At 41.2% G+C, this 20,487-nt stretch overlaps 1 long non-coding RNA gene across 1 annotated transcript in view; it reads left to right on the top strand.

Annotated features, from left to right (window-relative positions):
* LOC117795274 overlaps window positions 1-9,874 on the top strand; it is a 64,533-nt gene extending 54,659 nt beyond the window's left edge. The window contains exon 3 of the long non-coding RNA XR_004619190.1: window positions 9,404-9,874. This is a non-coding gene — a long non-coding RNA (uncharacterized LOC117795274). The remainder of the gene's footprint in view (window positions 1-9,403) is intronic.
* Window positions 9,875-20,487: the final 10,613 nt, after the last annotated feature.

Below are 20,487 nucleotides of genomic sequence, written 5' to 3'. Positions count from 1 at the left end.
TGGCATGGCTCTCTTCTTCTCTTCTGGTAACTTCCATGGCCAGGAGACTGGACAGGGTCTTTCCTGTTGCTTTGCCACAGGTGGGCAGCTTCCCATTGCAGCAACAAGTCAGATGGTCTCTGTTTATGAGCCATTTTGATGATGAATTCTTCAGCACCTCTCAAGGCCACAGTGTTGGGTCTGTTAGGCCTTTTCCTGGGGAAGTCTCAACTGCAGTCATACTAAACTTGTGAATCTTTGCTCCTCTCCTGGCCCCATCTGCCACTCCAGCCTAATTCTCCACTCTTATTTACCTCCCCCCAGAGCTCCTGTCACACAAACCTGTTCTTTCTTGCCAGAGCATTTTCAGCAAGGCTCTTACAACTTAGTTAAGGGAATGCTTACATTCTGCAAAGCGGTCTCACAGTCAAGAGGGTGAATGAGTATAATGGTGATAGACAGGTTTAGCCACTATGGGGCCCTGCTGCCTAGCAGGTAAGAAGCTGCCTGCCTTCTAATACAGCTATTGTACTTTGCAGCTGGATGGTCTCGTAGAACTTAATTACTCAGCACCTCAGTTCTGTCATTTACAAAATAAAATAACTTTTCGTGTATTTCAGAGTTGTTTAGAATATTAAATGATGTAGTCCACACAAAGGTCTTACCAAGTTGTCTGACACAAAATAAGAGCTAAGCGAGCTACCATGAGGAAGAGTTCCTGCTCATTTACACGAAGGTCAAGAGCACTGGGGAAAGAATGGAGGCATGACATTTGGACCGGAACTTGATGTGACCAATTGTTGAGATGAGTTGTTTGGATGAGAACAGTCTCGGTGGAAAGGATGGGATAAACAAAGACACAAAAAACAGCCAAGAAGTACAGGGATGGGTCTTTAGCAAAGAGAAGATCTGTTCATTGCCTATTCTTTGAGTCTCTTCTCCCTTTCTACCTACCCTTTGTGATGGGCTGGAAATTCAGATAGTGGCTTACCTTCCGCTGAATCCCAGTCCTCCCCAGCCCATGAACACATCACACCTGGCTTGTCTTACCTGGATTTCCTCATGCCATATTTAGGGGTGCTTTCCCTGACTCACTGTTAGCCTTTCTTTTGTGTACCATGCTACAGAATATCACCATTCTGTTTTAGACCTTATCATGTTCTATTATAATTGTGTGTGTGGTGGAGGTTTTGTCTCTGTTAAACGGACTTTCTCTGTTTGCCATGGAGACATGTCCATTTTCATATTCTCTGTGCCGGACTCACCGTGAGGATTCAGTGGATGTTGGCTGGATGTATGGATGTATAATGTATGGGTAAACAAATGAAGGGATGAAGCAAGAAAATATTTTCCAACTGAGAATTGCCCAAGGCATAATGAAAATATTATAATATAGAGCCTTGTTACTCAAAATGTGGTCCAGGGACCAGCAACATCTCTCTTACCTGCAAAGCTTGTTGGAAATACGGAGTGTCAGGCCCCACCCTAAACCTGGTGAATCAGAATCTTCATTTTAACAAGATCCCTGGGTGATTCATGTGTACTTTACAGGTTAAGAAGACCAGTCTACTGGTTAAGAGAGAAAGCTCTGGAGATGGGATTCAGAGTTTAGATCGACCTCTTACCCAGTTGTGTGAACTTGAGCAAATCACTTTTTCCTGCTGGGCCTTAGTTCCCACATTTGTCAAATGGGCATATTGGTAGTGATGGGGATTTTTGGAGTAGTGTTGGTATGTTGGTGGGGTCCAGAGCCGTTTGGAGCCCCAAGAAAGAATTCTTGAGATGTCTTTGGTGCAAAAAGGTAGTTTTATTAAAGTACGGGGACAGGACCTGTGGGCAGAAAGAGCTGCTGCCGCAGGGTTGTGAGGGGTGGCCAATTATATACTTGGAAGTTGGGGGAGGTAAAGGTAAGGAAAGTTCCCAAAGGACTTTCATATGCTAAAGAAGACTCAGGATCCTGAGGGAATGTTATACTGCCTATCTCAAGTATTTGTCATTGGGCTGCAGGTTATAAGGACATTCAATTTTATCTACATTTCCTTCTGCCTTTGTAGTTACCTCATGGTCTTATTGTGAGGATTCAATGTGTTAACAGACGTGAGGTGACTTGTAGGATATTGGCCTGGCCAATGGTAAGTGTTCAGAAAGCATTAGCGTCTTATTATTAGCCATGCCCCGCTGACTGCCCAGAGGCCAGGAGGAGAAGCAGAGTGCACTGAAGATCTAAACAGATGCAGTGCCCTTGTGTTTCCTGTCTACACCGGCACCCGGCTGGTGGAGGCTGGCTGGCCAGGGCTGTCCCTTCCTGTGTGGGGCTCCTTTGAAGGGGCACTGCTGACGTGGGGAGCATGGCCTTCCTCTCAGCTGCTGCACCGCCAGCCCGAAGCTTCCTGGAGCTGAGGACACCAGCCAGTTGTGGAGAACCACCCTTCCCTGGCGCTGAGTCATGCTATCCCTATTCAGACAGGGATCAAGGCAGGTGGGAAGCTCCACAGGCCTGGCGGAGGTGCCCCAGGCGCGGGTTTGGGTGACTCATACTGTACCATGAGTCATAGTTATTACATAAGGGCAGATCAAGAGCATTCAAATGCCACACAAGCCCAAATCTGTCCCCACAGACTGGGGAGGGGGTGTCAGCGGGAGACTCGCCAGGAGACACGTCCTGGAATCTCCAGAACAATTTGGCCCCACTCCTCAGAGTTTCCTTTTGTATATCCCCCAAGGACTATGTCATCATCATTGTCACCACCATCATCATTGATGTGGTTACAACTTGAAACAGACAGCTAAGTTACTTTTAAGAATAAGAGCAGAGCTGTAGATAACTTAAAGTGATAGATTAATTAGCACCCAAAGACTGGGGATATGAAAAAGCAGTAACTCCTTCTGAAGAGCTGTGTAAAAAAATGTGAAGTTAAATTAAAAGGCAACTCAATAAAGGGAATACATTTATTTAGCAAAGGAATAAAGTTTGTACACCAATTAATTTAACAAAGCTCTTCCCCCAAAATACAAATATTCAGGAATGGTGAAGGTAGAGGAGGGCTAACACCCAGGCTCCCACCTTGAGGCCTGAAATCAGAGATTTCTGATGGCAAGCTGGCCTTGGGAAGATTTGAGATATTTGACTCTCTAGGTTTATGCTGAAGACAATGGTAGGAAACCACAACGATATTTATGAAGAGAAAAATTATTATATAAAGGGAATGCTGAAAGCACCTTTTCAATCCACTTTGCAGTTTGGTTTCATTGCTAAATATTAAACCTACTGGTCATTGCAGGTATCAGAAAGGCTTTTGCAAAGTCCTCAACGCCATGGAAAATGCTACTGCTAAAATATTAGGTGAAGCAATAAAGCAGAAAACAAGATTTCTTTTTAAAACCTTCTGGTCAAAGGTACATTAATAACAACAGAAGCTTGCCCCACTCTGAAATTTAAAAAAAAAATCAAAATTTGGAAGACTCGAATAAAACACTGAAAAGTTATTAGTAATTATCAGAATTCAGTGAACATCTTTCCCTCTTAATGTAAGTTTTCAAAACTTTCTGTAGTTAACATTGTTTTTATGATCTGAATGTGTGTATATATACAAATTAATATATGTTTGCATGGAACATGTATGAATATATAGTACAAAAGCAGTATATAGTATATATAACAAATATAATATGTGATATAATATAGTAAACTGTAAGATTTAACTGGAAGGAAGAAGTCTTTTTATCTGGTGTATTATAGTTATTCAAGTCCTGTTCTTTATCATATTCTCCTTTATATTTATGTGCAAATGGTGCCCAGCAGACAAAAAGTAGCCAATTTTCAACTTCAGGACAGTGGACTTTAGAAGAAAGTGGAAATGTGCTGTATTAATCCCTGTGGATTAGATATTTCTGTATGGAGAGCTCCGGTGGACTTCTCACTGCTGGCTGAGCCAGGGACCAGCTTTTATTTGTGGTAGTTACAGGTCTTTCAGCTTCACAGTAGATAATCAGGTGGCAACTGGGTTGGTCCCTCTCATCCTTTCCCTCGTCCTTTTAATAAATGTCAATGTACTGGGTTTTTCTGGGCCATAGAATATCTATGTCAGGGGCAGGGGCAAGTTCACAGGCATCCCCAATGCAAATACAGTAGTGGAACTCCAAATCTACCTGAATGTCAATAGGGCTGTGGTCCTATGCCCAAAAATGCAAAGAGAGAGTCTCTCACCTCCCAGGTAATCTCCAGAAATCCATTTTATGAAAAGAAGAAAATGAGCTGTACCAGGATACAGATATCTGTATCCTGGTACATCACTCTAGGACATCTTCTGATCATGCTAGGCAGCAGGGACTTGGAAAGGCACTTGCCACTACTAGAGAGGCATGAAGTTCTTCCCAAACCCTGACCCACCACACAAATAAACGTGTCATCTCAGTCTTATAAAGCCAGTCTTTTCCCTTTATCATCCCCTACACGGGGCTTAACAAACCACAGCCCGGAAGGTCCAGCCAGCTGCCTAGTTTTTGCTTTGTTTTATTTGGCCCTTGAGCTAAGAGTGACTTTTATTTATTTATTTTAATGCAATGAATTTAAGTGCTTACATAAATATGTACCTATTATTCTCAAGTCTGCCTTTTGGCCTCGATTTTGCCTAAAATATTTACTCTCTGGGTCTTTAAGGAAGCATTTTCTGACTGTTTCCATCCTCATCACCCCAGCTGTTATTTCGTGCTGGAAGTACTACCATGCTTCTTACTGATACCCCTGTTCCACTCTGCTCTGTCCCCACATTTGTTTCTGCACACAGCAGCCAAGGTGCCAATCAGAGTGTGATTTCCCCTCACTTAGCGCCTTCCAACAGCTTGATACTGCTCTTAACTGCCCATACTCCCTACCTTGCTCCTAAAGCCTGGAGCCCCTGCCGGCCTGGCCTGGACTCTCTGATTCCCCCACATACTCATTGGGGTCCAGCCACCTGGCCTTTCTGATTTTTCTCACGTTGCGCTCCAACATGGCCCTAGTATATAAGCTTCACAGAGGTATGGACCTGGTTTTGGTGACATTATATTCCCCAGAATGGTGTCTGGCACATAATAAGCGCTCAATAAATATGTATTGAATAAATGACCTTGAATCACCAAAGCAACCCTGTGAAGCAGGATTTTTTTTTTTAAGTCACCATTTTACAAATGAATAAAAAGTTCAAGGAGGAGGGAAAATCCACTAAGTAGTAGAATTGAGTTTAGAATTCAGGACTTTCTGACATCCCACTACATTATGTTCCCTTCATTCAAACATAATGGCTTTCTTCTGCTAAACTACATAGGACAAATCACTGCATCTGTGAACACATGGTTTCTCTAGAAGAAATACCTTTCTCCCTGTGTGAGAGTCCTCTGTTCTGCTCTGTTCAGAGTGCCCTGATCCTGGCTGCTTTGTGTTACTGAGCAACTCAAATTAAAGTTTACCTGTAATCCCCTAAAGCCAGTGTCTGGCTTTGGGCTGAGGAACCTTGTTTTCTTGCGGGAACATTCCTATGTAACTACTGCCTAGTCAAGGCCTTAAAACACCACCTATCCATCCTCTCCCCTCCCAACTGGGAGGCATGAGGCCACCCCTTCAGAAAAGAAGTCTGGGCTCCTTCTGCTTTTTTCCTGATGTTCAGATGGCTGCTCAAGCTGCACTAGGTTCTTGGATTATGTTTGGCATAGGGATAAGGGTGGGGATTTCATACATCCTTGGGGCTTGTTGCCCATATAGATCATGGGCCCTTTATTGGGTCTTCATCATCAGCCCTAGTCTTTCCCCAACTTTGATCATCTTACTGCTCTCGTCTTGAGTTTTACTTTATTTACTTAATAGACTCACTTTTTTTTTTACTTATTTTGAAATAGTTACAAAAAGTTTACAGAAATTCTCATATAAAATTTCTTTTCTGATCTATTTATATATATACATGTATGTATGCATGTGTATATATGTATAGGTAAACTTTCTTTTCTGAGCTACTGAGAATATGTTGTAGACATGGGTGCGTGTTTCTTAAAATTAAGGGCATTCTCATATAACCACACAGCAGGTGTCAAAGTTAAGAATTTAATATCATTGATGTAAAGTGTCTGTGTATGCATACTTTCTGTTTTAGGATCAGTAAAGGATAAAATATTGCATTTACTTGTCACGTTTCTTTAATCTTCAATCTGCAGCAATTCCTTGGTCTTTGTCATTCCTGAGCTTGAAATAGTTAAAGAGTCCAGGCCAGTTATTTTGTAGAATGTCCCTCAGTTTGTGTTGATTCAGTCAATGCATTTTGGGCAGGGCATAATATCAAGAGGCGCACAATGCCAATTGGTTCCACTACTGGTGGTGCTAAATTCACCACCATTTAAGGTGGGGTTTACTGGGTTTCCCCACTGTAAAATTATCCTTGTTCTCTATCATTAATAGATATCCTGTGGGAGGTACTTTGTGACTTGGTAAATATCCTGTTTCTTATCAAAGCTTGATTTACTAGTTTAAGCCTGATTGATGAATTTTGTCTGAATCAATTATTTCGATGAGATATGCCAAATGGTGATTCCTTTATTTTTTTCTGTTAGTTGACATTTTATTAGAAGGAATTGTAAGTTCTCCCTTTACACCCGCTGTATTATCCATTCCAATACATTATTTATATATTTATGTATTTGCTTAATATCAGTATGGATTCACATGTTCCTATATCATTTACTGAGTTATAATCTGTTGCTAGCCCTATTTATTCTGATACTCAAATTGCCCCAGATTTGGCTAGGGAGGGCCCCTTCAAGCTGGCTCCTATGTCCTTTTGATATGTACCCATATTTCTTCTAGCACATCCTTACTTTCTGACTTGATGAGCTATTCCACGCTCATATCATTAGGCTTTTCCAGGTCAGGCTCTGAAATCAGACCTTTCTCCAAGGAGCCCTGGATTCTTTTGGAGGATAATGACTTTGGAAACTAAGATCTGGATAACAAGTAGCTCATTGTTATGGATATGTCATTGCTTCCAGATGCTCTCAGTGAACAGAGCTACAAAACAGAAGTATGATACGTGTGTATACATATACCCACAAAAACGGACCCATAAACCTCCACATCTATACCTCATTATCTACCTATATTTATGTTTGTCCATCTATATTATAAATCATGAATTCACATTAATACCTTGAATTCCAATCTAACACCCAGGGTTCATGCTGATTTGGTCCTTTCCACATTTTTTTCTTTCCTCTTTGACCATGAGAGACTGTGATCCCATTACCCACAATATATTTACTTATTTCATCAAGCTTAAAATTCACAAAGAGTGGTTTCAGAATTGCTAATCCATATTACTGTGAAGAACAAACCCACTAACTAGATGTCAATATTTACGTACAGCTATTTTTGTCTTTAGTCTGCAGGATATCATCCGGATACTGTATTTAAGTTATTTGGGCTCATTCTTTATTCTCCTTCCTGTATGGTCATGTTATTCAGTATATATAGAGTTAGTTCACCTATTACTGTTTGTATTCTATTTTAATGTTTTTCCATTATCCCTGTTGATTTTTTTTTATGTGAAATATTAACATGCTTACAAATGTTCTTGTTCTACGGAAAGATGCCCTCAGAGAAATACCCCTCTCCCATTCCTGATCCCACACCTCCAACCTTTCTATCCTTCCCAAACCTTTTCCACCTACCCCTGCACATAACCAAGGTCACTGGGTTATGATTTACCCTTCCTGTATTTAGAAGGATACATGTATACTTTTCTCGTTTTCTTTTCCTTCTTACGCAAAAGGTAGCATATTATAGATATTCTTTGTACTTTGAGTTTTTTCACTTAAAGTAATTCTGGAAATCACTCCCTATCAGTTAATAGAACTCATCCTCAGTATTTTTTACTGTAACATTTTTCTCGACTCTGTACGGATGTCCCGGACTTGGTTCAACCATCTCCGGTATATGAGCATTTAAGTTATTTCCAGTGTTTGCAATTGCGAACAATGCTGCAATGAATAAACTTGTGTACATGTATTTTCTTATTCTTGGTGCTATATCTTCAGGGTAAATTCCTAGAAGTGAAATTGCTAGGTCAAAAGCTAACTGCAAATGTCATTCTGTTAAAATATTGTCAAAGTACTCTCTACAAGACTTGCACCCATTCACATTTCCACCAGCAATGTATGAGAGTGCCTAAGGCAGTCCACTTTTTAAAAACTTTCAAAGACTTCTTTTAAAATAAATATATTTATCACTAACATGACTGAAAACAATCACTGTCCAGAAAAAGAAGGTGCTCTGGAAAATAAATGCAGTGTCAGCAAAAGGTAAAGTTATATTATAGCCAGTGACAATTGGCTGTGTAGGTGCTGTACCTGGGGTCCTGGGACTCTGTTAAAAAGAGAAATTAGCAAATGCTCAGGAAGTGTTGATGATCGACCAATGTCACGGGGACTTTCTTTGTAGCATAAACAGAAGGTTTGAAGGGGGGTTGAAATGGCAAGAACACTGTCTCTGTGTCCCAGGGTTCCTTAGTGCTGGGTCAGGGTTCTGTGTAGAATCTGACACATTCTACCCCCACCACATTTGGGATACACCAGTCTGTGGACCCGGGACCAAACTTCTTCTTGGGGCTTGGAAGATCCCTGCCTCTCTGCCTGGCTTACATTGTAGCCACCTCTCTTGCACACTACCCTCTGATCTCACTAGAAGTTTCACGTGACCAAAATCTAATCATGGCACTGACTGCAGCATTGCCCGGGAGCTTACCTGGCCCAAGGCTTTCAGGCGCTTTATTTCAGTTAATCCCCCCAACTGGCCAACACCTTGCCAAGGTCTCACAAAGACGAAGCAGGGCAGAGCAGGTTGAGATCCTGGTGTTGTTCCTGTATTTATTTTTTCCAGGGCCACAACCCCTCTCCTCCCCGCCACCAAAATGACTTCTGTCTCCAGGTCAATATCTCTCAGCTGTAAGCCCAGGAACAAGCATGGATTTGATGCTTTCGCTTTTTTTCTAAAACCACTCAGTGACTGGAGGAGACCATATGAAAGCTTGTCACCTGTGCCCTGGAGTCCAGCATCTCAAGCTTTATCGTGTTGGCCAGAGGAGGAAGAAGACATTTTAAAAGATTTTTTCATGAAGAGATGAGGAAGAGTAGGCATACGTCAGTCTCCTTCCAAATCAGCAAAAAATAAAGGATCCTGTTTATTTATTTATTTTTACCCTGGAGCAAACTCTTATTTATCCAGACAACACATTTGCTTTGCTTCTTTTATTTCCCCCTCGAAGCTGCTCCCAAGGCCACAGAATGAAAAAGGCCACAAGAAGTAAGCCATCAGTAAGCCAGCCTGCCATTCAGTACCTTTTCTTATACAACAGTTATTTGTAAACTAATCAATAAACTTTTCTTATTTTGTTTGCTCCTTTAGAACTCTTAGCAGCTGCCTGCTGAACCATGAAGAAACTTAAAATAGCGATGATCTCCCTTCCACGCTGCCTCTTCCCCCAATAGAACCCGCAAGCCAATCGGTGGTGTTTATACTTGAGGCCATATGAAGCTAATCTGTATGGAAATAAAGGATAGAAATATTCAGATTGAGTTTTACTAAGTGAACCTGAGGTTTTTCTGTTTAGCAAAATAGGCCAGGTAAATGCGTTTCTGATACAGAATAAATCACTTGTTTGAAGACCTATATTCCCTTTTGCCATTTTGCTTAGAAGTGGAGAATTCACAGTCCTCTGCAGAAACTGTGAAATGCACAAGTCCCTTCTCTCCCCTCTCCTCCTCCATCTGCTCCTCCCCACTAGGTAGTTCCCCGAGCTGAACTCATCTTCCCATTAGGGTCTGAGAGCCCTACTCTCCCAGCCTAGGTCTGGAGGTGCCTAGGCTCTTTGCAAAGAGCCAAGGAAGAGAGAGGAAAGGAAAAGAGCAGAGATACATTTACAGAACACCTTCTAGGGCAGATCCTGAGGCCTCATTCAAGGAATCTCTAACATGAAAAAAAGCAGTCTCTGGCTTTGGGCAATAGAGTAATGCCACACATTTATCGTTGTGAAGGCAAAGATTAAAACATGTACAGAGGTGCCTCAGTAGAACATAGGAGGGGATCCTCACCAGCAAGACATGTGTCCAGGCCAACGGTTCTGAAGCACTTCATGCTAGAGTAGGCCTTTTCACTCATTTGTTTATTTAATCATTAATTCAACCAATATCTGTTGAATGCAGGTACCTTTATAGGAGTATGAGCCATCGACAAGGCAGAAAAGGTCCCTTCTCTCATGAAGCACATAGTCTTAGTGTATTGTAAAGCATGACTTGAGATCTGGGAAAGGAGAGCAGAGGAGAAGAAAGGCATTCCAGGTAGAGGGAACAGCAAGAGCAAACACATAGAGGCAGGAAATAGCCTGCTGCCTTCCCCACCTACACTGAGTTCATTATTACCTCACAGTCAGCTGAGTCTGGAAGCGGGGAGAAATAATGATGGGGAGGGCTATGCCATTGGTTTGTCCAGTAGGCAGTACAGACAACTTCTAATCTTGCTCTTATGATTCTCCTGTGTGCTACTTCTATATCCCAGGCAAGAAAGACAATACATTTCAGGATTCTTGGTGCAAACATTTTGGAGACAGATCTTTGGTTCTGTATAGCCAACATATTTTAATCTGGCTGGGGTCATAATTAATGCCACAGGGCAGAGGTAAGGGAAGCAAAGCCAGGGGCAGATACTGATGATTTGGTCTTGGGAGAAGACCATTGGCCAAGGCCAGCCACCTGTAGACAGGTGGTCTACAGACTCAGTGACAGCGCTTGCCTAATGGTAATCTAGTACATGTAGTCCATTTAGAGAATCCGGTTGAATGGGAAGCATCTAAACAGTCCCTGGTTTGTGAATCCTGAGGGAGAACAAACGAAGACATGATTGGTCCTTACTGAATTATCAGAATTTTTTCAGGAGTGAAATCAGCCCATGTTAATTGACATTTCTAAGTCAAACCATATGAAACTGCCAAAAGTTGATGATTTTTGCTCTCTAAAAATGGCAATTTCATATGGTTTGACTATGTTACAGGGACAGTATGGAGTGCTTGATATTTATCATCCCACAAAGTCCCACCCCCCCCAGTTGAGGTATGTACTACTATTAAGTTCCTCATTCCATAGCTGAAGAAATGGAGACTCAGCAAGGTGACGTAAATTGCCCAAATCCACACAACTAGAGGAACCAGGACTCAGACTTGTCTAGTTGTTGTCAAATTCTGGCTATGATTGACATGCAACAGTTCTGTTCTCTCTGTATGGGAGCTTGTGGGGCCACTGAAGGCCCTGTGTCCTGGGTGAGCCTAGCTGGGCCTTTCTACTCTGTGAATCAACATTGGTGTTCTCTGCTCTGGAGGCAACGTGATTGTGTGTGTCCCAGACCCCTGCTTGGCTGGAATTGCAAGGAGCTAGAGGACAAGACACAGATGTTCAGCTGAAGACTTGGCTTCTGATGAAAGTGGAGGCCAGACAAAATTCTGGAAGTATTTTGGAGATGACTCAGTCTCTCCTGGGCTTTCTTGTAATGACTGTCTCGGCACCTGTTTGCTCCGCCATACCGCAGACCCTGTTTTGTCAAGAAGTCTTCCATGACTTGATTGTTAATGTCAAAGCTTACAGAGCTGCCAACCCTTCTCCAGAACCTGAGCTCTCAGAAGGGGTTTGAAGTCAGTATGGGCAAGGTCATGCTGGGAAAACATATTCCACAAGTCTCAGTGGCTTAACATAATCAGTTCCTCTATGAGTCTGTCTGTCTGTCTCTCTCAAGCTGTATCTCTAGCAAAGAGATGTTGTCAGAAGGCTCTGCTCATCAGAGTCACACAAGCACCTGGCTGAGGTGGGTATCCTTTGAGCATGTGCTTCTACAATCACCTCAGCCTAGGGAGCAAACATGTGACATTGTGTACTGGTTCTTAAAGCTCCCACCAAGAAGTGACACACATCACCTTTGCTTATATTTCATTGGCCAAACCAAGTCACATGGCTATAGCTATCTTAGAAGAGGGTGGAGAAATATAATCTTAACCATATGCCTGGAAGACAGAGCACAAGAAATGTTTGGTGATTGCACCAATGATCACAGCTTTTCCAGGTATTGTAGAGGAATGTATGCTCATCCCTGGACCATTAGACATGGCTCTACCAAACGCATAATCTCATGGAAGGCTGATTCAATAGGACAGGAGGCCAAATGAAGCGAACTCCAACATCCAAAGAAATCATGAGGGCACATCTTAGTGCCATTCTATCACTGAGTGTTGCTATTGTGACAAGAGGCTAGACTCCAGTGAGCAGGGGGAGTTTGCTTTCCAGCATCTCTCCATATTGCTAAATCATCTCTTTTCCCTTGGTCTTCTACCCCAAGTAGGCCTGGGCCCAGAGAGCAATCCTACTTGAATAATTGAGAGTAAATTTGACATTGCATCCAAATAATCTTTCCATGTGAAAGCCAGTGGTAATTCTGTAGGGAAATGTCAAAATGCCATTCCAGAATCCCTCTCTGAGTTATGAAAGCCAAATAAACATTTTGAAATCTTGCTTTGGATAGATGTCAGTCGCTGGGATGAGTTGCATACTATAAATTGATGACATTTAATGTTTATATCAAATCAATGAAATCTGTTTATAGGTAGTTAACATGTCTTTATGTAATAGATTATGTTGATGAGTTCTTACAATTTCTGATGTGTCTGATGGGAGTACAGTTTGTAAGCAATACAAGGAGACAACAAGAAGACAAAGCTAATGATTTTACTATGTATTGTGACATTAAATAGTTTTTTTTTTACGTTAAATAGTTCTACCCCTCCATTTTCTTAAGCTCCATCTAAATCTGGAAAAGATGGAGGCAGTGGGTAAAGAATTTAAATAAAATCTATATGCAAAATACAAGCTTATATCTTCTCTTGCTTCCTTTCTTGTTTAAGCCAAATGATCATGTCTAATATGAATCCAGGAAGTAAAAGTTCTGAGAATATGTCACAGTTGTTATTTCTGCCAATAATAGCAACCATTTATTTAACAAATGTTTATTTAGGTCTACATTGTGCTATGTATTGAACAGTGAATGAGATGGACAAGGTCCTTGATTGTTGGAAATTATGTTTTAGTGGAGATGTGGACAGTGAGGAATAAAATACAAGTAAAATGAAATTTCAGGTAATAAGACTCTTGAAGAAAAAGCAAAGAATGAGGATTATGAATGACAGGTTTGCTTGAGGGAAAGTAGTCAGAGATGCTTTTCTGAAGAGGTAATATTTGGGCCAAGAAATGAACAAAGTGAGTGAGTGAGTCATTGAAAGGTTTTTGGGGAAAGAGATACAGGCAAGTGTTCTGATGTGGGAATGAATCTATTTTGTCTGTAACCACAAAGGCCAACATGGTAGAGCTGAGTGAGTGAGGCAGAGTATGGGAGGTGAGCCCAGAGAGGCAGGCAGAAGTAAAATCATGAAAGCCAAGGTGCAGAATCTGGATTGTATTCCATGTGTGATATAAAATCACTGGAGTTTTTTGAGAAGAGGAGTGACATGACCCAATTTGTATGTGTCTTGAACAAGCCCATTCAGGTTACTGTGTGGGGAGAATCAACTGAGGAAGCAAGACTGGAAGCAGCGAAACCAGGTAGAATATTTCACAAGTCCAACTTAGAAATTGTGGTGGCCATCCAGGTGGTTAGAATAGTCAAATTTTGATATATCTTAAAGATAGAGCCAACAGACAAGATCGGGGAATGAAGCATGAGAGACTATGGACTCTGAGAAACAAACTGAGGGCTTCAGAAGGGAGGGGGGTGGGGGAATGGGATAGACTGGTGATGGGTAGTAAGGAGGGCACATATTGCATGGTGCACTGGGTGTTATACGCAACTAATGAATCATCGAACTTTACATCAGAAACCAGGGATGTACTGTATGGTGACTAACATAATATAATAAAAAAAATTAAAAAAAAAAAAGATAGAGCCAACAGAACTTGCTGATGGCTTGGATGGAAAAATGGCATTCCAGGTAGACATCAGAGCTAGATATATCAAGGTATAAATTTGGAAGTCATCGTTAAAGGGATGGTATTTAAAGCCAAGAATCCAAGTGAAGTCACGTTGAGAATGAGTTGTAGATATAGAAGAGAAGAGGATGAAGGCCAAAATGCTTGGGTGAACCTGCATTGAAGACTGGGAAAATATCAAAGAATTGGATTGGCCAGTGATGAGGGAGGAAAACCAGGGATGTATGGTGACTGGAAAGCTAAGGTAAGGGGCGGGGGTTCAAGAGGAATGACCTGGGCCAAGTATGGCCAATGGCCTAGAGAACTTAAGAACAATGCCATCTAAGACATGGGAATTGGATTGAAGGAGAAGAAGACCATTGAGGAATTTATAAGAGATGTCTTAGTGGAATCATACAGAAGAAGCTTTGACGTATTCTGAAAGTGTTCTGAGTTACTAATAAGAGTTGCGAGGTCTTTATCTGTAGATACTCCATCTTTGGGCATGTCCAAATGCTGATGGGAATAATTGAGTAGATTGACGATGGAGGGGATGGAGGAGAAACTTTAAAGGAAAATGCCTGAATGGATGAAAGACAGTGGGTTTAGAGAGCAGTAGAGATGTTTGATCATCATAACAGGAGAGAAGAGAAGGTCGTCATAACAGGAGAGAAGAGAGAGAACAACAGAGACACAGGTGGAAAAGAGAAAACACTCTTCTCATTGCTCCTATTTCCTCAATAAAATAAGAAGAAAGGTCATCTATTGACAGTGTTGGCTGGCTGAGGAGTGAGACAGTGTCAATAGTTATCTGAATAAGTGGGAGGAGGTTTTGACTGGGGAATTGTGGTTGACTTTCAGGTGGTGCAGAAGGGCCACTTGAGATATGTGGCCAGAACTCTGATGTGAGGCCAGTAAGTATGGTCGTGAATTTTCTCTCACCACATTCTGCTTCTCAGATCCAGGCACAGAGCAAGAGGAGAAATGAATTTAAGCAGGGATGGTGTTTACCACAGCAGTGATGGAGGGGGAGAAGGAACTGAGGTTACAGGGTTGTTGTAGGGATGGACCATGGATTCCAAACTGGAGAAAGATGGTGACAGCATGTGAAGCCAAGCCTGAAGTCTCTGATGGGTGTGAACACTGTTGTAGTATGTAGATTAAAAGTCAGCTGTTTGTGGCCAGAAAGTCTGATGTTTGAAACCGACATATAGGAAGTGTTACGGCTATTAATAACATAGAGATTTAAAGTATATCTTTGGAAGAGGATAGGTGACGTGTGCTGAAGGAAAATCACCATAAATTCACTTTCCAGAGAGAAGAAATGAAAACATTGACATTATTTTTATACTGTGGCTACTGAAAAAAAAAAAAGTGGGTGGGAATGAATTCCCAACCTGAATAAGTTATGTGGACTAATGAATCCTATCCAAAGCAGTTTTGAGATCTGTTAATGCAATTTGATCCTAATATTACAGTGTTAACATTTGATATAAATGACTTTTAAAGGAAAACAGACTTAAGTTTAATCTTTGTAATAATCTCACAGTATATGGCTACATTTTTTCTTGAATGTAAGAGAAGAAATAGATTTAGAATAGAATGGAAAATACTATGGATGCCACAGCCTCTCTGGGCAATAATGTAAATTGCAGTGAGCGACCTTGAACTGATGTACCATTATTAGTTGCAGTGATGGTGAATTTTTGTGCTACCTTTTACTTTCCATGTAATTTGGAAGGTTTTGTGAACATCTGAACACCCCCACAGGTGTCATGACACCTCCACGTTAGTCCTATGAACAACATCTGACATATTTTTATGGAAAAATAAGGAAAGAAGATGTGCACTGCTGTAACCCTGGGCAGACAGTATGGCAATTGTTGTAGAAATGACCCCAGTGAATCACATTCCCTGCAAGGTGGCTTTGTTCCTTCTTCCATCCAGAAGTGAAATTTATTTCCCCATGCTTTGATCTGAGGTGACCTTGTGGCTTGTTTTGACTAATGAAATGTGGTGGTAGAAGTGATATGGTGTGACTTCTGGGTCTAGGCCTCAAGAGGCCTTATGCTTCTGCTCTTGCTTTTCTGGAACAGAGCTGCCTCCACATAGAGGTCCAGGCTAGCCTTTTGGAGGATGAGAGCTATAGCAGCAAGAGGCCCTGCAGACACACATGTAAATAGGCCATCTCAGTTCATCCAGCCCCTATTAAGTCACTAGCTGATTGCTGCCATATAAATGACCCTAATTAGACCAGCAGAAGAACCACCCTGCTGAGCTAAGCCCAAACTGCCAACCTATGGAGTTGTGAGCTAATGAGTGACTGTAGTTTTATACCACTAAGTTTTGGGGTTATTTGTTACACAATAGGTGGTTGATGCAACCAGTAAGAGTTACTAACAGCAAGGACAGGGAGGGAAAGAAATAACATTTACTGAGTACCTACACTGTGTTGAGCAATTTATCTTGATTTTGCCTTACAGCACCTCTCCAAGGAGGCATCCTTTTCTTCCCTGTGAGAAGACTGGAGGCCAAAGAAGCTCAGTAGCTGGTCCAAAGTCACATAGCTAATGAGTAATAGAGCACAGAAAACACCCCCGAATCCCACTCTTTAAATACATCAGTTTCACAACTTCAATGCACTTATAAAACACTTCCATAAATTTGACGTATCTTTATGCTGTATGAAACATTAGGTATTTAATAAAATTTTCTTTAAGTTGGCTCACTTGAATAAGTTACTAGACAAATAAATATATTTAAAGCAGAAACATTTTGTTACTAGGACAAATACTGAATGCTTTCCCCAGGTGAGCTCTCTTCCAATTGTTTTGCATGAATGAATTGATTTAATCCTCACAGCAATTCAGTCAGGTTAGAGCTATTGTCATCATCATCCCCACTGGAAAAATGAGAAACATGAGGTAGGGGATATTAAATAGTTGCTCGATGTCACCAAAGAAGTAGGTGGTTGAGGAATGGTTGTGCTATTGGCAACTGGGGGAGGGAGAGAGTAGAGACCAGGGATGCCACCAAACATTCAGCAGTACACAGCACAGCCTCCAATCTCCATCAAAGAATGATTCAGCACAACTGTCAGTAGTGCCAAGGTTAAGAGACACTGTTTCTACCTTTCTAAATGGTAAACAGAAACAAGTATTGCTTGCCATAAATGGAAACTCAGGGGGAAAAAAAAAAGAACAATACTGAAGAACTCTAGAAGCTGTTGTTTGCCAAGACTGGGAGTCTTGGGAGCTCTCTTTTTGTTGAAAAGAGATTAGCAAAATGTTAGAGAGATAGTAGAGGCTAGAGACTCTCTCCTTGGGTGTAATCATAGGATTGTAAGAGATTTATATTTGGAATTAAATCTCCTTGTGTGATTCTAAGTCATTTATACCATGTCCATATCCCTATCAAATCATCCCACAATCCACTGGTGCAGAGCCCATCCTTTGGGAAATGTGGCTGTATAGTCTGGCTGGGCAATGTGTACCCTACAGGTCAAATCTAGCCCATCACCTGCTTTGTTCATTAATTTTGGGGGAACATAGCCACACCCATTCTTTTACATATCGTGAATGGCTGCTTTTGCACCATAGACAGTGTTGCTTTGTGGCAGCAGAAACCATTCGGCCCACAAAACCTAAAATATTTACTATTTGGCCCTTTAGAGAAAAACTTTGGTGACCCCTGCCTAGACCTATGCTTGGTACCTAATAGGCACTCAGCCTACTATGTGCTGATATTTGCTGAATGAATAAACCCCTGGGAGACACTGTTCTCTCTGTCTTCCCTCTCTACCAGCACCTCTTTCCTCCTACTCCATTCTACCCATGCCAATTTAATAATTTGTTTGTTTGTTTGTTTGTTTTTGCATTTCCATTTTGCTCAACATGAAATGACAGCTCCATTCTTAAAACAAACACTTGTCCACCGAGTAGTTGATCACTGTAACCTGCTCCGTTTTAGGGCTCAGAGATATAAATGGGTCTCCCTGAGAGGGATGGTGATGGATCACCATGTTCTCAGGAGTCTGAGCTATTCCCTTTCTCCTGTAGCTGTTGGCATTCACCGCAGTCTCTCAGCTCCAGAGCTAAGGGATATATAATAGACATGGGAAGACCTATAAAAGTAACATCTGAAACTGCTGCAGAGCTGAGTATTGATTTATTCATTACTATAAATTTTTTGTCATTACTATGCAATTGCTCTATCTCAGGAAGAATTGATAGATGTGGTTGGAAGCTGCAACCCACTGTGCAAAACTTTTTCCCCCTTCTATAATTTCCTGTAACTCTTCTAAAGAATCATTATTCCTTATTACATAGCTCTGGCATGCCACCTATTTAGATAAATGCGTGAACAAGTGTGCAGTAAATATTCATAGTGGCCCATGTGTCAACGGTATATGTCACTAATTAGATAATTTAGTAGTTCAAATAAATAAATAAGAAAATAGAAGCACACCCAGGAAAATAGTGAAATAAAACACAGACTCCTTGTAGGAATCCAGGCAAACAAGACAGCTTTTCAGGTTAAAGGATCATCTTTATATGTGGAGGCCAATCAGAAGGTCACAGTGATGCTTAATGATGCTGCTTACATGTGGGAGAAGCCCAGACCCACGAGTGCCTGTGTCTGTTTGGGTCTTCTTAGCAAGCTACATACTTGTTACTTAAGCAAGGCCACTCTGGATGGGTCTTCAGGGATTTGGTGGCCTTTTGCCTCCTTTATCTTGCTCATTTTCTTGGGTCTGTTATTTATAATCCTGCTGATACCAAGAGAACTGGGCTCAAAGTCTGAAAATGATGGGTTTAAGTTCTGAGTCTGATGTAAAGTGGGTAAGTTACTCATTCAACTTGGGCCTCAGTGTTTTTATCTGTAGAATGGAAACAGTTCTAATTTGAGGTATAATGGCAATGATGGTGATGATGAAATATAAATGAAGCAAGAGATAGGTAAACCCTTTGCAGAGACCAGAGCTCCAAATGGACATTAGAAGACATTTGTTTGTTTGTTTTAAATAAATGGTCTCAAGAAAAGTGAGCTAGGCAGACAGAGCAACTATTTAGAGAATCAAGGTACTGGGAGCTACTATTTATTGGGTGCCTCCTTTGTATTAAGCATTGAGATTACAGATGCTTCCTATAGGTTATCAACTAAAATCCAACTTGGTGAAGCAAAGGATGTTTTTTACACATTTTACAGGTGGGGAAACTGAGGATTAGAGACATTCAGTGTAACTTGCTGAAGATGACAGATCTGGTAAGTGATGCCAGATGAAAATCCATCTTTCTCTGGCTATATCTTCCATATCTGCTATGCTGCTGGTGATATGCTATGTTGTCTCCAGGTTTAAACTGAAAGGACTTAATTTGTTTTGTATTTTAGAAATTAAAAAAAATGAGATTTCAATCTGAGTTGTCCAGATAGCTTGACTATATTGACCAAATTCATAGCGGTCTTCCTCAACTGAGCAAGTCAGAGTTCTGTTTACATAAATGTAGTTATCCCAAACAGTCAGTTTGATTAAGGGTCTCTGTGGTGACCTCGTGAAGTGGTGTTAAGCAAAAATAATTGGATCTACTGAATCTTGAGATCTGGCTGATTAGCTCCTAATGCATGAATCTGGCCTTAGACCTTTCCAGTGGTGTGTTAGAATATGAGGGAGATGGATTCACTTTGTCAAACAGCTAAAGCCGAGTCTTTTAGGCATGCCTAAACTAGTCATGGCCTCGTCTGGGCATATTCATTTCTCAAATGCAGATAGGATGAATCCGCACGTTGCCATTAAGCAATCATATAAAAAGTAAACTTATTCATCCTAGCTTTAGAGCCAGCCAAATTATCTGATCAAGGCACCACATTTCTGGTTTGGATTTATCTAGTCATAACTGAGAGTACTCATTAATTTATTTAGCAAATATTTAATTTGCACTTCCCTGTGTCCGTCACAATGGAAGACACTGGAAGCACAAGGATAAATTTCATTTTGTGAATGTACCTATTCAGGGAGCCTTGGTTAAGAGCCCCTGCTGCGATTATTGAACAATACAAATATAGAGGGATAGATGGATAAATGTATGGATATGTGGATAGGTGGATAAATGAATGAATTGATGGATGCATTTAGGTGCCTTTTTGAGCTTCCTTCTGACCCTCAGGAAGGCTCAGAATGACTTATCTTTATGACTAATGGTGGTACCCGAATGAATCTCTTCAGATTCCATATTAATATGCCCCATTGTAAATTTTCTTTCTTTTTATTGATAACCGGAGTTCTGGTCTTTTGTCTCTTGATAAGTTTTTGTCTCATAGCCAGTCCTTCCCAACTACCATTTTGGTTATACTTACTGCATGGACTTGAATCAGGGTTCATCTCTACCTCTCTCTTTGAACCTCCCTGGAAGCCTCCACATCAGTGGAGGTGACCATGTCAGTGCCCAAGGGGTGGAATTCTACAAGGGTGGATAAATGAATACAAGCTAATCA

Source organism: Ailuropoda melanoleuca, chromosome 12 (assembly GCF_002007445.2).
Source record: "Ailuropoda melanoleuca isolate Jingjing chromosome 12, ASM200744v2, whole genome shotgun sequence".
NCBI classification, from domain to species: Eukaryota; Metazoa; Chordata; class Mammalia; order Carnivora; family Ursidae; genus Ailuropoda; species Ailuropoda melanoleuca.
The sequence above is the reverse complement of the archived record's forward strand: the minus strand, read 5'-3'. Positions and strand labels throughout refer to the sequence as shown.